General features: G+C 37.1%; 11 non-coding genes across 11 annotated transcripts; all 11 read left to right on the forward strand.

The window, feature by feature from the left end:
- Nucleotides 1–868: 868 nt before the first annotated feature.
- Nucleotides 869–941, forward strand: trnam-cau (transfer RNA methionine (anticodon CAU)). Its single transcript has one exon. It is a non-coding gene; the product is annotated as a tRNA-Met (tRNA).
- A 1,088-nt stretch (nt 942–2,029) lies between these two features.
- On the forward strand, nt 2,030–2,102 carry trnam-cau (transfer RNA methionine (anticodon CAU)). The gene has a single exon. It is a non-coding gene; the product is annotated as a tRNA-Met (tRNA).
- A 1,088-nt stretch (nt 2,103–3,190) lies between these two features.
- On the forward strand, nt 3,191–3,263 carry trnam-cau (transfer RNA methionine (anticodon CAU)). Its single transcript has one exon. It is a non-coding gene; the product is annotated as a tRNA-Met (tRNA).
- Nucleotides 3,264–4,351: 1,088 nt separating this feature from the next.
- Nucleotides 4,352–4,424, forward strand: trnam-cau (transfer RNA methionine (anticodon CAU)). Its single transcript has one exon. It is a non-coding gene; the product is annotated as a tRNA-Met (tRNA).
- Nucleotides 4,425–5,512: 1,088 nt separating this feature from the next.
- trnam-cau (transfer RNA methionine (anticodon CAU)) lies at nt 5,513–5,585 on the forward strand. Its single transcript has one exon. It is a non-coding gene; the product is annotated as a tRNA-Met (tRNA).
- Nucleotides 5,586–6,673: 1,088 nt separating this feature from the next.
- Nucleotides 6,674–6,746, forward strand: trnam-cau (transfer RNA methionine (anticodon CAU)). The gene has a single exon. It is a non-coding gene; the product is annotated as a tRNA-Met (tRNA).
- A 1,088-nt stretch (nt 6,747–7,834) lies between these two features.
- trnae-uuc (transfer RNA glutamic acid (anticodon UUC)) lies at nt 7,835–7,910 on the forward strand. Its single transcript has one exon. It is a non-coding gene; the product is annotated as a tRNA-Glu (tRNA).
- A 1,088-nt stretch (nt 7,911–8,998) lies between these two features.
- Nucleotides 8,999–9,071, forward strand: trnam-cau (transfer RNA methionine (anticodon CAU)). The gene has a single exon. It is a non-coding gene; the product is annotated as a tRNA-Met (tRNA).
- A 2,249-nt stretch (nt 9,072–11,320) lies between these two features.
- trnam-cau (transfer RNA methionine (anticodon CAU)) lies at nt 11,321–11,393 on the forward strand. Its single transcript has one exon. It is a non-coding gene; the product is annotated as a tRNA-Met (tRNA).
- Nucleotides 11,394–13,724: 2,331 nt separating this feature from the next.
- On the forward strand, nt 13,725–13,797 carry trnam-cau (transfer RNA methionine (anticodon CAU)). Its single transcript has one exon. It is a non-coding gene; the product is annotated as a tRNA-Met (tRNA).
- Nucleotides 13,798–14,885: 1,088 nt separating this feature from the next.
- Nucleotides 14,886–14,958, forward strand: trnam-cau (transfer RNA methionine (anticodon CAU)). Its single transcript has one exon. It is a non-coding gene; the product is annotated as a tRNA-Met (tRNA).
- Nucleotides 14,959–15,940: the final 982 nt, after the last annotated feature.

Consider the following 15,940-nt stretch of genomic DNA (forward strand, 5'->3'; position numbering starts at 1 on the left):
TTAACAAAATATGTGTTACGTGGATTTTTATTATACTTAATATCAATCTTTGCACAAAAATTGCTCTAAGCCTGAGTCTTGCTGTTCGCTGGTTCCCTCGTTGGTGCAGTAGGCAGCACTTCATTCTCATATTCTGAAGGTCGTAAATTCGAGCCTCACACGGGGCACAGAGTTTTAGAAACTATCCAGTATCATGCATTGTGCCAATGTTTGTAAAAGAAATCGGGTATCAGTGCCATGTGTAAAGATTCTTGATTTCCAGGTTATCTTAATATTCTGAAGGTATTACTCATGAGAATCTTGTGGCTTCTGAGAAGAAATGACTTGACAGCCATAACACATGGCATTCTTCATTGAGTTCAACAGTAGTTAAATTTTTCATATTGATTTATCATAATATGTGTAACATGGATTTTTATTATACTTGATATCAATCTTAGCACAAAAAATGCTGTAAGCCTGACTCTTGCTGTTCAATGGTTCCCTTGTTGGTGCAGTAGGCAGCACTTCATTCTCATGATCTGAAGGTCGTGAGTTCGAGCCTCACTTGGGGCACAGAGTTTAAGAAACTAAATTGTATCATGCATTGTAAAAATGTTTGTAAAAAAAATCGGATACCAGTGCCCGGTTTGAAGATTCTTGATTTCCAGGCTATCTTAATATTCCGAAGCTATTACTTATGAGAATCTTGTTGCTTCTGGGAAGAAATGACTTGACAGCCACAAAACATGGCATTCCTAATTGTGTACAACAGTAGTTCAATTTGTCATATTGATTTAACATTATATGTGTAACATGGATTTCTATTATACATTAAATTGATCTAAGCGCAAAAATTGGTATGAGCCTGAATAGTTATGTTATTGCTGCCTCGTTGGCGCAGTAGGCAGCGCGTCAGTCTCATAATCTGAAGGTCGTGAGTTCGAGCCTCACACGGGGCATAGTGTTTTAGAAACTAACGAGTATCATGCATTGTAAAAATGTTTGTAAAAAAATCGGATACCAGTGCCCGGTTGAAAGAAACTTCATTTCCAGGCTGTCTTAATATACTGAAGGTAAGACTTGTGAGAATCTTGTGGCTTCTGAGAAGAAATGACTTGACAGCCATAAAACATGGTATTCTTAATTGAGTACAACAGTAGTTGGATTTATCATATCGATTTAACAAAATATGTGTTACGTGGATTTTTATTATACTTAATATCAATCTTTGCACAAAAATTGCTCTAAGCCTGAGTCTTGCTGTTCGCTGGTTCCCTCGTTGGTGCAGTAGGCAGCACTTCATTCTCATATTCTGAAGGTCGTAAATTCGAGCCTCACACGGGGCACAGAGTTTTAGAAACTATCCAGTATCATGCATTGTGCCAATGTTTGTAAAAGAAATCGGGTATCAGTGCCATGTGTAAAGATTCTTGATTTCCAGGTTATCTTAATATTCTGAAGGTATTACTCATGAGAATCTTGTGGCTTCTGAGAAGAAATGACTTGACAGCCATAACACATGGCATTCTTCATTGAGTTCAACAGTAGTTAAATTTTTCATATTGATTTATCATAATATGTGTAACATGGATTTTTATTATACTTGATATCAATCTTAGCACAAAAAATGCTGTAAGCCTGACTCTTGCTGTTCAATGGTTCCCTTGTTGGTGCAGTAGGCAGCACTTCATTCTCATGATCTGAAGGTCGTGAGTTCGAGCCTCACTTGGGGCACAGAGTTTAAGAAACTAAATTGTATCATGCATTGTAAAAATGTTTGTAACAAAAATCGGATACTAGTGCCCGGTTTGAAGATTCTTGATTTCCAGGCTATCTTAATATTCCGAAGCTATTACTTATGAGAATCTTGTTGCTTCTGGGAAGAAATGACTTGACAGCCACAAAACATGGCATTCCTAATTGTGTACAACAGTAGTTCAATTTGTCATATTGATTTAACATTATATGTGTAACATGGATTTCTATTATACATTAAATTGATCTAAGCGCAAAAATTGGTATGAGCCTGAATAGTTATGTTATTGCTGCCTCGTTGGCGCAGTAGGCAGCGCGTCAGTCTCATAATCTGAAGGTCGTGAGTTCGAGCCTCACACGGGGCATAGAGTTTTAGAAACTAACGAGTATCATGCATTGTAAAAATGTTTGTAAAAAAATCGGATACCAGTGCCCGGTTGAAAGAAACTTCATTTCCAGGCTGTCTTAATATACTGAAGGTAAGACTTGTGAGAATCTTGTGGCTTCTGAGAAGAAATGACTTGACAGCCATAAAACATGGTATTCTTAATTGAGTACAACAGTAGTTGGATTTATCATATCGATTTAACAAAATATGTGTTACGTGGATTTTTATTATACTTAATATCAATCTTTGCACAAAAATTGCTCTAAGCCTGAGTCTTGCTGTTCGCTGGTTCCCTCGTTGGTGCAGTAGGCAGCACTTCATTCTCATATTCTGAAGGTCGTAAATTCGAGCCTCACACGGGGCACAGAGTTTTAGAAACTATCCAGTATCATACATTGTGCCAATGTTTGTAAAATAAATCGGGTATCAGTGCCATGTGTAAAGATTCTTGATTTCCAGGTTATCTTAATATTCTGAAGGTATTACTCATGAGAATCTTGTGGCTTCTGAGAAGAAATGACTTGACAGCCATAACACATGGCATTCTTCATTGAGTTCAACAGTAGTTAAATTTTTCATATTGATTTATCATAATATGTGTAACATGGATTTTTATTATACTTGATATCAATCTTAGCACAAAAAATGCTGTAAGCCTGACTCTTGCTGTTCAATGGTTCCCTTGTTGGTGCAGTAGGCAGCACTTCATTCTCATGATCTGAAGGTCGTGAGTTCGAGCCTCACTTGGGGCACAGAGTTTAAGAAACTAAATTGTATCATGCATTGTAAAAATGTTTGTAAAAAAAATCGGATACCAGTGCCCGTTTTGAAGATTCTTGATTTCCAGGCTATCTTAATATTCCGAAGCTATTACTTATGAGAATCTTGTTGCTTCTGGGAAGAAATGACTTGACAGCCACAAAACATGGCATTCCTAATTGTGTACAACAGTAGTTCAATTTGTCATATTGATTTAACATTATATGTGTAACATGGATTTCTATTATACATTAAATCGATCTAAGCGCAAAAATTGGTATGAGCCTGAATAGTTATGTTATTGCTGCCTCGTTGGCGCAGTAGGCAGCGCGTCAGTCTCATAATCTGAAGGTCGTGAGTTCGAGCCTCACACGGGGCATTGTGTTTTAGAAACTAACGAGTATCATGCATTGTAAAAATGTTTGTAAAAAAATCGGATACCAGTGCCCGGTTGAAAGAAACTTCATTTCCAGGCTGTCTTAATATACTGAAGGTAAGACTTGTGAGAATCTTGTGGCTTCTGAGAAGAAATGACTTGACAGCCATAAAACATGGTATTCTTAATTGAGTACAACAGTAGTTGGATTTATCATATCGATTTAACAAAATATGTGTTACGTGGATTTTTATTATACTTAATATCAATCTTTGCACAAAAATTGCTCTAAGCCTGAGTCTTGCTGTTCGCTGGTTCCCTCGTTGGTGCAGTAGGCAGCACTTCATTCTCATATTCTGAAGGTCGTAAATTCGAGCCTCACACGGGGCACAGAGTTTTAGAAACTATCCAGTATCATGCATTGTGCCAATGTTTGTAAAAGAAATCGGGTATCAGTGCCATGTGTAAAGATTCTTGATTTCCAGGTTATCTTAATATTCTGAAGGTATTACTCATGAGAATCTTGTGGCTTCTGAGAAGAAATGACTTGACAGCCATAACACATGGCATTCTTCATTGAGTTCAACAGTAGTTAAATTTTTCATATTGATTTATCATAATATGTGTAACATGGATTTTTATTATACTTGATATCAATCTTAGCACAAAAAATGCTGTAAGCCTGACTCTTGCTGTTCAATGGTTCCCTTGTTGGTGCAGTAGGCAGCACTTCATTCTCATGATCTGAAGGTCGTGAGTTCGAGCCTCACTTGGGGCACAGAGTTTAAGAAACTAAATTGTATCATGCATTGTAAAAATGTTTGTAACAAAAATCGGATACTAGTGCCCGGTTTGAAGATTCTTGATTTCCAGGCTATCTTAATATTCCGAAGCTATTACTTATGAGAATCTTGTTGCTTCTGGGAAGAAATGACTTGACAGCCACAAAACATGGCATTCCTAATTGTGTACAACAGTAGTTCAATTTGTCATATTGATTTAACATTATATGTGTAACATGGATTTCTATTATACATTAAATTGATCTAAGCGCAAAAATTGGTATGAGCCTGAATAGTCATGTTATTGCTGCCTCGTTGGCGCAGTAGGCAGCGCGTCAGTCTCATAATCTGAAGGTCGTGAGTTCGAGCCTCACACGGGGCATAGAGTTTTAGAAACTAACGAGTATCATGCATTGTAAAAATGTTTGTAAAAAAATCGGATACCAGTGCCCGGTTGAAAGAAACTTCATTTCCAGGCTGTCTTAATATACTGAAGGTAAGACTTGTGAGAATCTTGTGGCTTCTGAGAAGAAATGACTTGACAGCCATAAAACATGGTATTCTTAATTGAGTACAACAGTAGTTGGATTTATCATATCGATTTAACAAAATATGTGTTACGTGGATTTTTATTATACTTAATATCAATCTTTGCACAAAAATTGCTCTAAGCCTGAGTCTTGCTGTTCGCTGGTTCCCTCGTTGGTGCAGTAGGCAGCACTTCATTCTCATATTCTGAAGGTCGTAAATTCGAGCCTCACACGGGGCACAGAGTTTTAGAAACTATCCAGTATCATACATTGTGCCAATGTTTGTAAAATAAATCGGGTATCAGTGCCATGTGTAAAGATTCTTGATTTCCAGGTTATCTTAATATTCTGAAGGTATTACTCATGAGAATCTTGTGGCTTCTGAGAAGAAATGACTTGACAGCCATAACACATGGCATTCTTCATTGAGTTCAACAGTAGTTAAATTTTTCATATTGATTTATCATAATATGTGTAACATGGATTTTTATTATACTTGATATCAATCTTAGCACAAAAAATGCTGTAAGCCTGACTCTTGCTGTTCAATGGTTCCCTTGTTGGTGCAGTAGGCAGCACTTCAGTCTCATGATCTGAAGGTCGTGAGTTCGAGCCTCACTTGGGGCACAGAGTTTAAGAAACTAAATTGTATCATGCATTGTAAAAATGTTTGTAAAAAAAATCGGATACCAGTGCCCGTTTTGAAGATTCTTGATTTCCAGGCTATCTTAATATTCCGAAGCTATTACTTATGAGAATCTTGTTGCTTCTGGGAAGAAATGACTTGACAGCCACAAAACATGGCATTCCTAATTGTGTACAACAGTAGTTCAATTTGTCATATTGATTTAACATTATATGTGTAACATGGATTTCTATTATACATTAAATCGATCTAAGCGCAAAAATTGGTATGAGCCTGAATAGTTATGTTATTGCTGCCTCGTTGGCGCAGTAGGCAGCGCGTCAGTCTCATAATCTGAAGGTCGTGAGTTCGAGCCTCACACGGGGCATTGTGTTTTAGAAACTAACGAGTATCATGCATTGTAAAAATGTTTGTAAAAAAATCGGATACCAGTGCCCGGTTGAAAGAAACTTCATTTCCAGGCTGTCTTAATATACTGAAGGTAAGACTTGTGAGAATCTTGTGGCTTCTGAGAAGAAATGACTTGACAGCCATAAAACATGGTATTCTTAATTGAGTACAACAGTAGTTGGATTTATCATATCGATTTAACAAAATATGTGTTACGTGGATTTTTATTATACTTAATATCAATCTTTGCACAAAAATTGCTCTAAGCCTGAGTCTTGCTGTTCGCTGGTTCCCTCGTTGGTGCAGTAGGCAGCACTTCATTCTCATATTCTGAAGGTCGTAAATTCGAGCCTCACACGGGGCACAGAGTTTTAGAAACTATCCAGTATCATGCATTGTGCCAATGTTTGTAAAAGAAATCGGGTATCAGTGCCATGTGTAAAGATTCTTGATTTCCAGGTTATCTTAATATTCTGAAGGTATTACTCATGAGAATCTTGTGGCTTCTGAGAAGAAATGACTTGACAGCCATAACACATGGCATTCTTCATTGAGTTCAACAGTAGTTAAATTTTTCATATTGATTTATCATAATATGTGTAACATGGATTTTTATTATACTTGATATCAATCTTAGCACAAAAAATGCTGTAAGCCTGACTCTTGCTGTTCAATGGTTCCCTTGTTGGTGCAGTAGGCAGCACTTCATTTTCATGATCTGAAGGTCGTGAGTTCGAGCCTCACTTGGGGCACAGAGTTTAAGAAACTAAATTGTATCATGCATTGTAAAAATGTTTGTAAAAAAAATCGGATACCAGTGCCCGGTTTGAAGATTCTTGATTTCCAGGCTATCTTAATATTCCGAAGCTATTACTTATGAGAATCTTGTTGCTTCTGGGAAGAAATGACTTGACAGCCACAAAACATGGCATTCCTAATTGTGTACAACAGTAGTTCAATTTGTCATATTGATTTAACATTATATGTGTAACATGGATTTCTATTATACATTAAATTGATCTAAGCGCAGAAATTGGTATGAGCCTGAATAGTTATGTTATTGCTGCCTCGTTGGCGCAGTAGGCAGCGCGTCAGTCTCATAATCTGAAGGTCGTGAGTTCGAGCCTCACACGGGGCATAGTGTTTTAGAAACTAACGAGTATCATGCATTGTAAAAATGTTTGTAAAAAAATCGGATACCAGTGCCCGGTTGAAAGAAACTTCATTTCCAGGCTGTCTTAATATACTGAAGGTAAGACTTGTGAGAATCTTGTGGCTTCTGAGAAGAAATGACTTGACAGCCATAAAACATGGTATTCTTAATTGAGTACAACAGTAGTTGGATTTATCATATCGATTTAACAAAATATGTGTTACGTGGATTTTTATTATACTTAATATCAATCTTTGCACAAAAATTGCTCTAAGCCTGAGTCTTGCTGTTCGCTGGTTCCCTCGTTGGTGCAGTAGGCAGCACTTCATTCTCATATTCTGAAGGTCGTAAATTCGAGCCTCACACGGGGCACAGAGTTTTAGAAACTATCCAGTATCATACATTGTGCCAATGTTTGTAAAAGAAATCGGGTATCAGTGCCATGTGTAAAGATTCTTGATTTCCAGGTTATCTTAATATTCTGAAGGTATTACTCATGAGAATCTTGTGGCTTCTGAGAAGAAATGACTTGACAGCCATAACACATGGCATTCTTCATTGAGTTCAACAGTAGTTAAATTTTTCATATTGATTCATCATAATATGTGTAACATGGATTTTTATTATACTTGATATCAATCTTAGCACAAAAAATGCTGTAAGCCTGACTCTTGCTGTTCAATGGTTCCCTTGTTGGTGCAGTAGGCAGCACTTCATTCTCATGATCTGAAGGTCGTGAGTTCGAGCCTCACTTGGGGCACAGAGTTTAAGAAACTAAATTGTATCATGCATTGTAAAAATGTTTGTAAAAAAAATCGGATACCAGTGCCCGTTTTGAAGATTCTTGATTTCCAGGCTATCTTAATATTCCGAAGCTATTACTTATGAGAATCTTGTTGCTTCTGGGAAGAAATGACTTGACAGCCACAAAACATGGCATTCCTAATTGTGTACAACAGTAGTTCAATTTGTCATATTGATTTAACATTATATGTGTAACATGGATTTCTATTATACATTAAATCGATCTAAGCGCAAAAATTGGTATGAGCCTGAATAGTTATGTTATTGCTGCCTCGTTGGCGCAGTAGGCAGCGCGTCACGACCTTCATAATCTGAAGGTCGTGAGTTCGAGCCTCACACGGGGCATAGTGTTTTAGAAACTAACGAGTATCATGCATTGTAAAAATGTTTGTAAAAAAATCGGATACCAGTGCCCGGTTGAAAGAAACTTCATTTCCAGGCTGTCTTAATATACTGAAGGTAAGACTTGTGAGAATCTTGTGGCTTCTGAGAAGAAATGACTTGACAGCCATAAAACATGGTATTCTTAATTGAGTACAACAGTAGTTGGATTTATCATATCGATTTAACAAAATATGTGTTACGTGGATTTTTATTATACTTAATATCAATCTTTGCACAAAAATTGCTCTAAGCCTGAGTCTTGCTGTTCGCTGGTTCCCTCGTTGGTGCAGTAGGCAGCACTTCATTCTCATATTCTGAAGGTCGTAAATTCGAGCCTCACACGGGGCACAGAGTTTTAGAAACTATCCAGTATCATGCATTGTGCCAATGTTTGTAAAAGAAATCGGGTATCAGTGCCATGTGTAAAGATTCTTGATTTCCAGGTTATCTTAATATTCTGAAGGTATTACTCATGAGAATCTTGTGGCTTCTGAGAAGAAATGACTTGACAGCCATAACACATGGCATTCTTCATTGAGTTCAACAGTAGTTAAATTTTTCATATTGATTTATCATAATATGTGTAACATGGATTTTTATTATACTTGATATCAATCTTAGCACAAAAAATGCTGTAAGCCTGACTCTTGCTGTTCAATGGTTCCCTTGTTGGTGCAGTAGGCAGCACTTCATTCTCATGATCTGAAGGTCGTGAGTTCGAGCCTCACTTGGGGCACAGAGTTTAAGAAACTAAATTGTATCATGCATTGTAAAAATGTTTGTAAAAAAAATCGGATACCAGTGCCCGGTTTGAAGATTCTTGATTTCCAGGCTATCTTAATATTCCGAAGCTATTACTTATGAGAATCTTGTTGCTTCTGGGAAGAAATGACTTGACAGCCACAAAACATGGCATTCCTAATTGTGTACAACAGTAGTTCAATTTGTCATATTGATTTAACATTATATGTGTAACATGGATTTCTATTATACATTAAATTGATCTAAGCGCAAAAATTGGTTTGAGCCTGAATAGTTATTTTATTGCTGCCTCGTTGGCGCAGTAGGCAGCGCGTCAGTCTCATAATCTGAAGGTCGTGAGTTCGAGCCTCACACGGGGCATAGTGTTTTAGAAACTAACGAGTATCATGCATTGTAAAAATGTTTGTAAAAAAATCGGATACCAGTGCCCGGTTGAAAGAAACTTCATTTCCAGGCTGTCTTAATATACTGAAGGTAAGACTTGTGAGAATCTTGTGGCTTCTGAGAAGAAATGACTTGACAGCCATAAAACATGGTATTCTTAATTGAGTACAACAGTAGTTGGATTTATCATATCGATTTAACAAAATATGTGTTACGTGGATTTTTATTATACTTAATATCAATCTTTGCACAAAAATTGCTCTAAGCCTGAGTCTTGCTGTTCGCTGGTTCCCTCGTTGGTGCAGTAGGCAGCACTTCATTCTCATATTCTGAAGGTCGTAAATTCGAGCCTCACACGGGGCACAGAGTTTTAGAAACTATCCAGTATCATGCATTGTGCCAATGTTTGTAAAAGAAATCGGGTATCAGTGCCATGTGTAAAGATTCTTGATTTCCAGGTTATCTTAATATTCTGAAGGTATTACTCATGAGAATCTTGTGGCTTCTGAGAAGAAATGACTTGACAGCCATAACACATGGCATTCTTCATTGAGTTCAACAGTAGTTAAATTTTTCATATTGATTTATCATAATATGTGTAACATGGATTTTTATTATACTTGATATCAATCTTAGCACAAAAAATGCTGTAAGCCTGACTCTTGCTGTTCAATGGTTCCCTTGTTGGTGCAGTAGGCAGCACTTCATTCTCATGATCTGAAGGTCGTGAGTTCGAGCCTCACTGGGGGCACAGAGTTTAAGAAACTAAATTGTATCATGCATTGTAAAAATGTTTGTAAAAAAAATCGGATACCAGTGCCCGGTTTGAAGATTCTTGATTTCCAGGCTATCTTAATATTCCGAAGCTATTACTTATGAGAATCTTGTTGCTTCTGGGAAGAAATGACTTGACAGCCACAAAACATGGCATTCCTAATTGTGTACAACAGTAGTTCAATTTGTCATATTGATTTAACATTATATGTGTAACATGGATTTCTATTATACATTAAATTGATCTAAGCGCAAAAATTGGTATGAGCCTGAATAGTTATTTTATTGCTGCCTCGTTGGCGCAGTAGGCAGCGCGTCAGTCTCATAATCTGAAGGTCGTGAGTTCGAGCCTCACACGGGGAATAGTGTTTTAGAAACTAACGAGTATCATGCATTGTAAAAATGTTTGTAAAAAAATCGGATACCAGTGCCCGGTTGAAAGAAACTTCATTTCCAGGCTGTCTTAATATACTGAAGGTAAGACTTGTGAGAATCTTGTGGCTTCTGAGAAGAAATGACTTGACAGCCATAAAACATGGTATTCTTAATTGAGTACAACAGTAGTTGGATTTAACATATCGATTTAACAAAATATGTGTTACGTGGATTTTTATTATACTTAATATCAATCTTTGCACAAAAATTGCTCTAAGCCTGAGTCTTGCTGTTCGCTGGTTCCCTCGTTGGTGCAGTAGGCAGCACTTCATTCTCATATTCTGAAGGTCGTAAATTCGAGCCTCACACGGGGCACAGAGTTTTAGAAACTATCCAGTATCATACATTGTGCCAATGTTTGTAAAAGAAATCGGGTATCAGTGCCATGTGTAAAGATTCTTGATTTCCAGGTTATCTTAATATTCTGAAGGTATTACTCATGAGAATCTTGTGGCTTCTGAGAAGAAATGACTTGACAGCCATAACACATGGCATTCTTCATTGAGTTCAACAGTAGTTAAATTTTTCATATTGATTTATCATAATATGTGTAACATGGATTTTTATTATACTTGATATCAATCTTAGCACAAAAAATGCTGTAAGCCTGACTCTTGCTGTTCAATGGTTCCCTTGTTGGTGCAGTAGGCAGCACTTCATTCTCATGAACTGAAGGTCGTGAGTTCGAGCCTCACTTGGGGCACAGAGTTTAAGAAACTAAATTGTATCATGCATTGTAAAAATGTTTGTAAAAAAAATCGGATACCAGTGCCCGTTTTGAAGATTCTTGATTTCCAGGCTATCTTAATATTCCGAAGCTATTACTTATGAGAATCTTGTTGCTTCTGGGAAGAAATGACTTGACAGCCACAAAACATGGCATTCCTAATTGTGTACAACAGTAGTTCAATTTGTCATATTGATTTAACATTATATGTGTAACATGGATTTCTATTATACATTAAATCGATCTAAGCGCAAAAATTGGTATGAGCCTGAATAGTTATGTTATTGCTGCCTCGTTGGCGCAGTAGGCAGCGCGTCAGTCTCATAATCTGAAGGTCGTGAGTTCGAGCCTCACACGGGGCATAGTGTTTTAGAAACTAACGAGTATCATGCATTGTAAAAATGTTTGTAAAAAAATCGGATACCAGTGCCCGGTTGAAAGAAACTTCATTTCCAGGCTGTCTTAATATACTGAAGGTAAGACTCATGAGAATCTTGTGGCTTCTGAGAAGAAATGACTTGACAGCCATAACACATGGCATTCTTCATTGAGTTGAAGGTAAGACTTGTGAGAATCTTGTGGCTTCTGAGAAGAAATGACTTGACAGCCATAAAACATGGTATTCTTAATTGAGTACAACAGTAGTTGGATTTATCATATTGATTTAACAAAATATGTGTTACGTGGATTTTTATTATACTTAATATCAATCTTTGCACAAAAATTGCTCTAAGCCTGAGTCTTGCTGTTCGCTGGTTCCCTCGTTGGTGCAGTAGGCAGCACTTCATTCTCATGTTCTGAAGGTCGTAAATTCGAGCCTCACACGGGGCACAGAGTTTTAGAAACCATCCAGTATCATGCATTGTGCCAATGTTTGTAAAAGAAATCGGGTATCAGTGCCATGTGTAAAGATTCTTGATTTCCAGGTTATCTTAATATTCTGAAGGTATTACTCATGAGAATCTTGTGGCTTCTGAGAAGAAATGACTTGACAGCCATAACACATGGCATTCTTCATTGAGTTCAACAGTAGTTAAATTGTTCATATTGATTTATCATAATATGTGTAACATGGATTTTTATTATACTTGATATCAATCTTAGCACAAAAAATGCTGTAAGCCTGACTCTTGCTGTTCAATGGTTCCCATGTTGGTGCAGTAGGCAGCACTTCATTCTCATGATCTGAAGGTCGTGAGTTCGAGCCTCACTTGGGGCACAGAGTTTAAGAAACTAAATTGTATCATGCATTGTAAAAATGTTTGTAAAAAAAATCGGATACCAGTGCCCGGTTTAAAGATTCTTGATTTCCAGGCTATCTTAATATTCCGAAGCTATTACTTATGAGAATCTTGTTGCTTCTGGGAAGAAATGACTTGACAGCCACAAAACATGGCATTCCTAATTGTGTACAACAGTAGTTCAATTTGTCATATTGATTTGACATTATATGTGTAACATGGATTTCTATTATACATTAAATCGATCTAAGCGCAAAAATTGGTATGAGCCTGAATAGGTAAGTTATGGCTGCCTCGTTGGCGCAGTAGGCAGCGCGTCAGTCTCATAATCTGAAGGTCGTGAGTTCGTGCCTCACACGGGGCATTGTCTTTTAGAAACTAACGAGTATCATGCATTGTAAAAATGTTTGTAAAAAAATCGGATACCAGTGCCCGGTTGAAAGAAACTTCATTTCCAGGCTGTCTTAATATACTGAAGGTAAGACTTGTGAGAATCTTGTGGCTTCTGAGAAGAAATGACTTGACAGCCATAAAACATGGTATTCTTAATTGAGTACAACAGTAGTTGGATTTATCATATTGATTTAACAAAATATGTGTTACGTGGATTTTTATTATACTTAATATCAATCTTTGCACAAAAATTGCTCTAAGCCTGAGTCTTGCTGTTCGCTGGTTCCCTCGTTGGTGCAGTAGGCAGCACTTCATTCTCATATTCTGAAGGTCGTAAATTCGAGCCTCACACGGGGCATAGTGTTTTAGAAACTATCCAGTATCATGCATTGTGCCAATGTTTGTAAAAGAAATCGGGTATCAGTGCCATGTGTAAAGATTCTTGATTTCCAGGTTATCTTAATATTCTGAAGGTATTACTCATGAGAATCTTGTGGCTTCTGAGAAGAAATGACTTGACAGCCATAACACATGGCATTCTTCATTGAGTTCAACAGTAGTTAAATTTTTCATATTGATTTATCATAATATGTGTAACATGGATTTTTATTATACTTGATATCAATCTTAGCACAAAAAATGCTGTAAGCCTGACTCTTGCTGTTCAATGGTTCCCTTGTTGGTGCAGTAGGCAGCACTTCATTCTCATGATCTGAAGGTCGTGAGTTCGAGCCTCACTTGGGGCACAGAGTTTAAGAAACTAAATTGTATCATGCATTGTAAAAATGTTTGTAAAAAAAATCGGATACCAGTGCCCGGTTTGAAGATTCTTGATTTCCAGGCTATCTTAATATTCCGAAGCTATTACTTATGAGAATCTTGTTGCTTCTGGGAAGAAATGACTTGACAGCCACAAAACATGGCATTCCTAATTGTGTACAACAGTAGTTCAATTTGTCATATTGATTTAACATTATATGTGTAACATGGATTTCTATTATACATTAAATCGATCTAAGCGCAAAAATTGGTATGAGCCTGAATAGTAATGTTATTGCTGCCTCGTTGGCGCAGTAGGCAGCGCGTCAGTCTCATAATCTGAAGGTCGTGAGTTCGAGCCTCACACGGGGCACTGTGTTTTAGAAACTAACGAGTATCATGCATTGTAAAAATGTTTGTAAAAAAATCGGATACCAGTGCCCGGTTGAAAGAAACTTCATTTCCAGGCTGTCTTAATATACTGAAGGTAAGACTTGTGAGAATCTTGTGGCTTCTGAGAAGAAATGACTTGACAGCCATAAAACATGGTATTCTTAATTGAGTACAACAGTAGTTGGATTTATCATATTGATTTAACAAAATATGTGTTACGTGGATTTTTATTATACTTAATATCAATCTTTGCACAAAAATTGCTCTAAGCCTGAGTCTTGCTGTTCGCTGGTTCCCTCGTTGGTGCAGTAGGCAGCACTTCATTCTCATATTCTGAAGGTCGTAAATTCGAGCCTCACACGGGGCATAGTGTTTTAGAAACTATCCAGTATCATGCATTGTGCCAATGTTTGTAAAAGAAATCGGGTATCAGTGCCATGTGTAAAGATTCTTGATTTCCAGGTTATCTTAATATTCTGAAGGTATTACTCATGAGAATCTTGTGGCTTCTGAGAAGAAATGACTTGACAGCCATAACACATGGCATTCTTCATTGAGTTCAACAGTAGTTAAATTTTTCATATTGATTTATCATAATATGTGTAACATGGATTTTTATTATACTTGATATCAATCTTAGCACAAAAAATGCTGTAAGCCTGACTCTTGCTGTTCAATGGTTCCCTTGTTGGTGCAGTAGGCAGCACTTCATTCTCATGATCTGAAGGTCGTGAGTTCGAGCCTCACTTGGGGCACAGAGTTTAAGAAACTAAATTGTATCATGCATTGTAAAAATGTTTGTAAAAAAAATCGGATACCAGTGCCCGGTTTGAAGATTCTTGATTTCCAGGCTATCTTAATATTCCGAAGCTATTACTTATGAGAATCTTGTTGCTTCTGGGAAGAAATGACTTGACAGCCACAAAACATGGCATTCCTAATTGTGTACAACAGTAGTTCAATTTGTCATATTGATTTAACATTATATGTGTAACATGGATTTCTATTATACATTAAATCGATCTAAGCGCAAAAATTGGTATGAGCCTGAATAGTAATGTTATTGCTGCCTCGTTGGCGCAGTAGGCAGCGCGTCAGTCTCATAATCTGAAGGTCGTGAGTTCGAGCCTCACACGGGGCACTGTGTTTTAGAAACTAACGAGTATCATGCATTGTAAAAATGTTTGTAAAAAAATCGGATACCAGTGCCCGGTTGAAAGAAACTTCATTTCCAGGCTGTCTTAATATACTGAAGGTAAGACTTGTGAGAATCTTGTGGCTTCTGAGAAGAAATGACTTGACAGCCATAAAACATGGTATTCTTAATTGAGTACAACAGTAGTTGGATTTATCATATTGATTTAACAAAATATGTGTTACGTGGATTTTTATTATACTTAATATCAATCTTTGCACAAAAATTGCTCTAAGCCTGAGTCTTGCTGTTCGCTGGTTCCCTCGTTGGTGCAGTAGGCAGCACTTCATTCTCATATTCTGAAGGTCGTAAATTCGAGCCTCACACGGGGCATAGTGTTTTAGAAACTATCCAGTATCATGCATTGTGCCAATGTTTGTAAAATAAATCGGGTATCAGTGCCATGTGTAAAGATTCTTGATTTCCAGGTTATCTTAATATTCTGAAGGTATTACTCATGAGAATCTTGTGGCTTCTGAGAAGAAATGACTTGACAGCCATAACACATGGCATTCTTCATTGAGTTCAACAGTAGTTAAATTTTTCATATTGATTTATCATAATATGTGTAACATGGATTTTTATTATACTTGATATCAATCTTAGCACAAAAAATGCTGTAAGCCTGACTCTTGCTGTTCAATGGTTCCCTTGTTGGTGCAGTAGGCAGCACTTCATTCTCATGATCTGAAGGTCGTGAGTTCGAGCCTCACTTGGGGCACAGAGTTTAAGAAACTAAATTGTATCATGCATTGTAAAAATGTTTGTAAAAAAAATCGGATACCAGTGCCCGGTTTGAAGATTCTTGATTTCCAGGCTATCTTAATATTCCGAAGCTATTACTTATGAGAATCTTGTTGCTTCTGGGAAGAAATGACTTGACAGCCACAAAACATGGCATTCCTAATTGTGTACAACAGTAGTTCAA

Source organism: Gadus macrocephalus, chromosome 18 (assembly GCF_031168955.1).
Source record: "Gadus macrocephalus chromosome 18, ASM3116895v1".
Classification (NCBI taxonomy): Eukaryota; Metazoa; Chordata; class Actinopteri; order Gadiformes; family Gadidae; genus Gadus; species Gadus macrocephalus.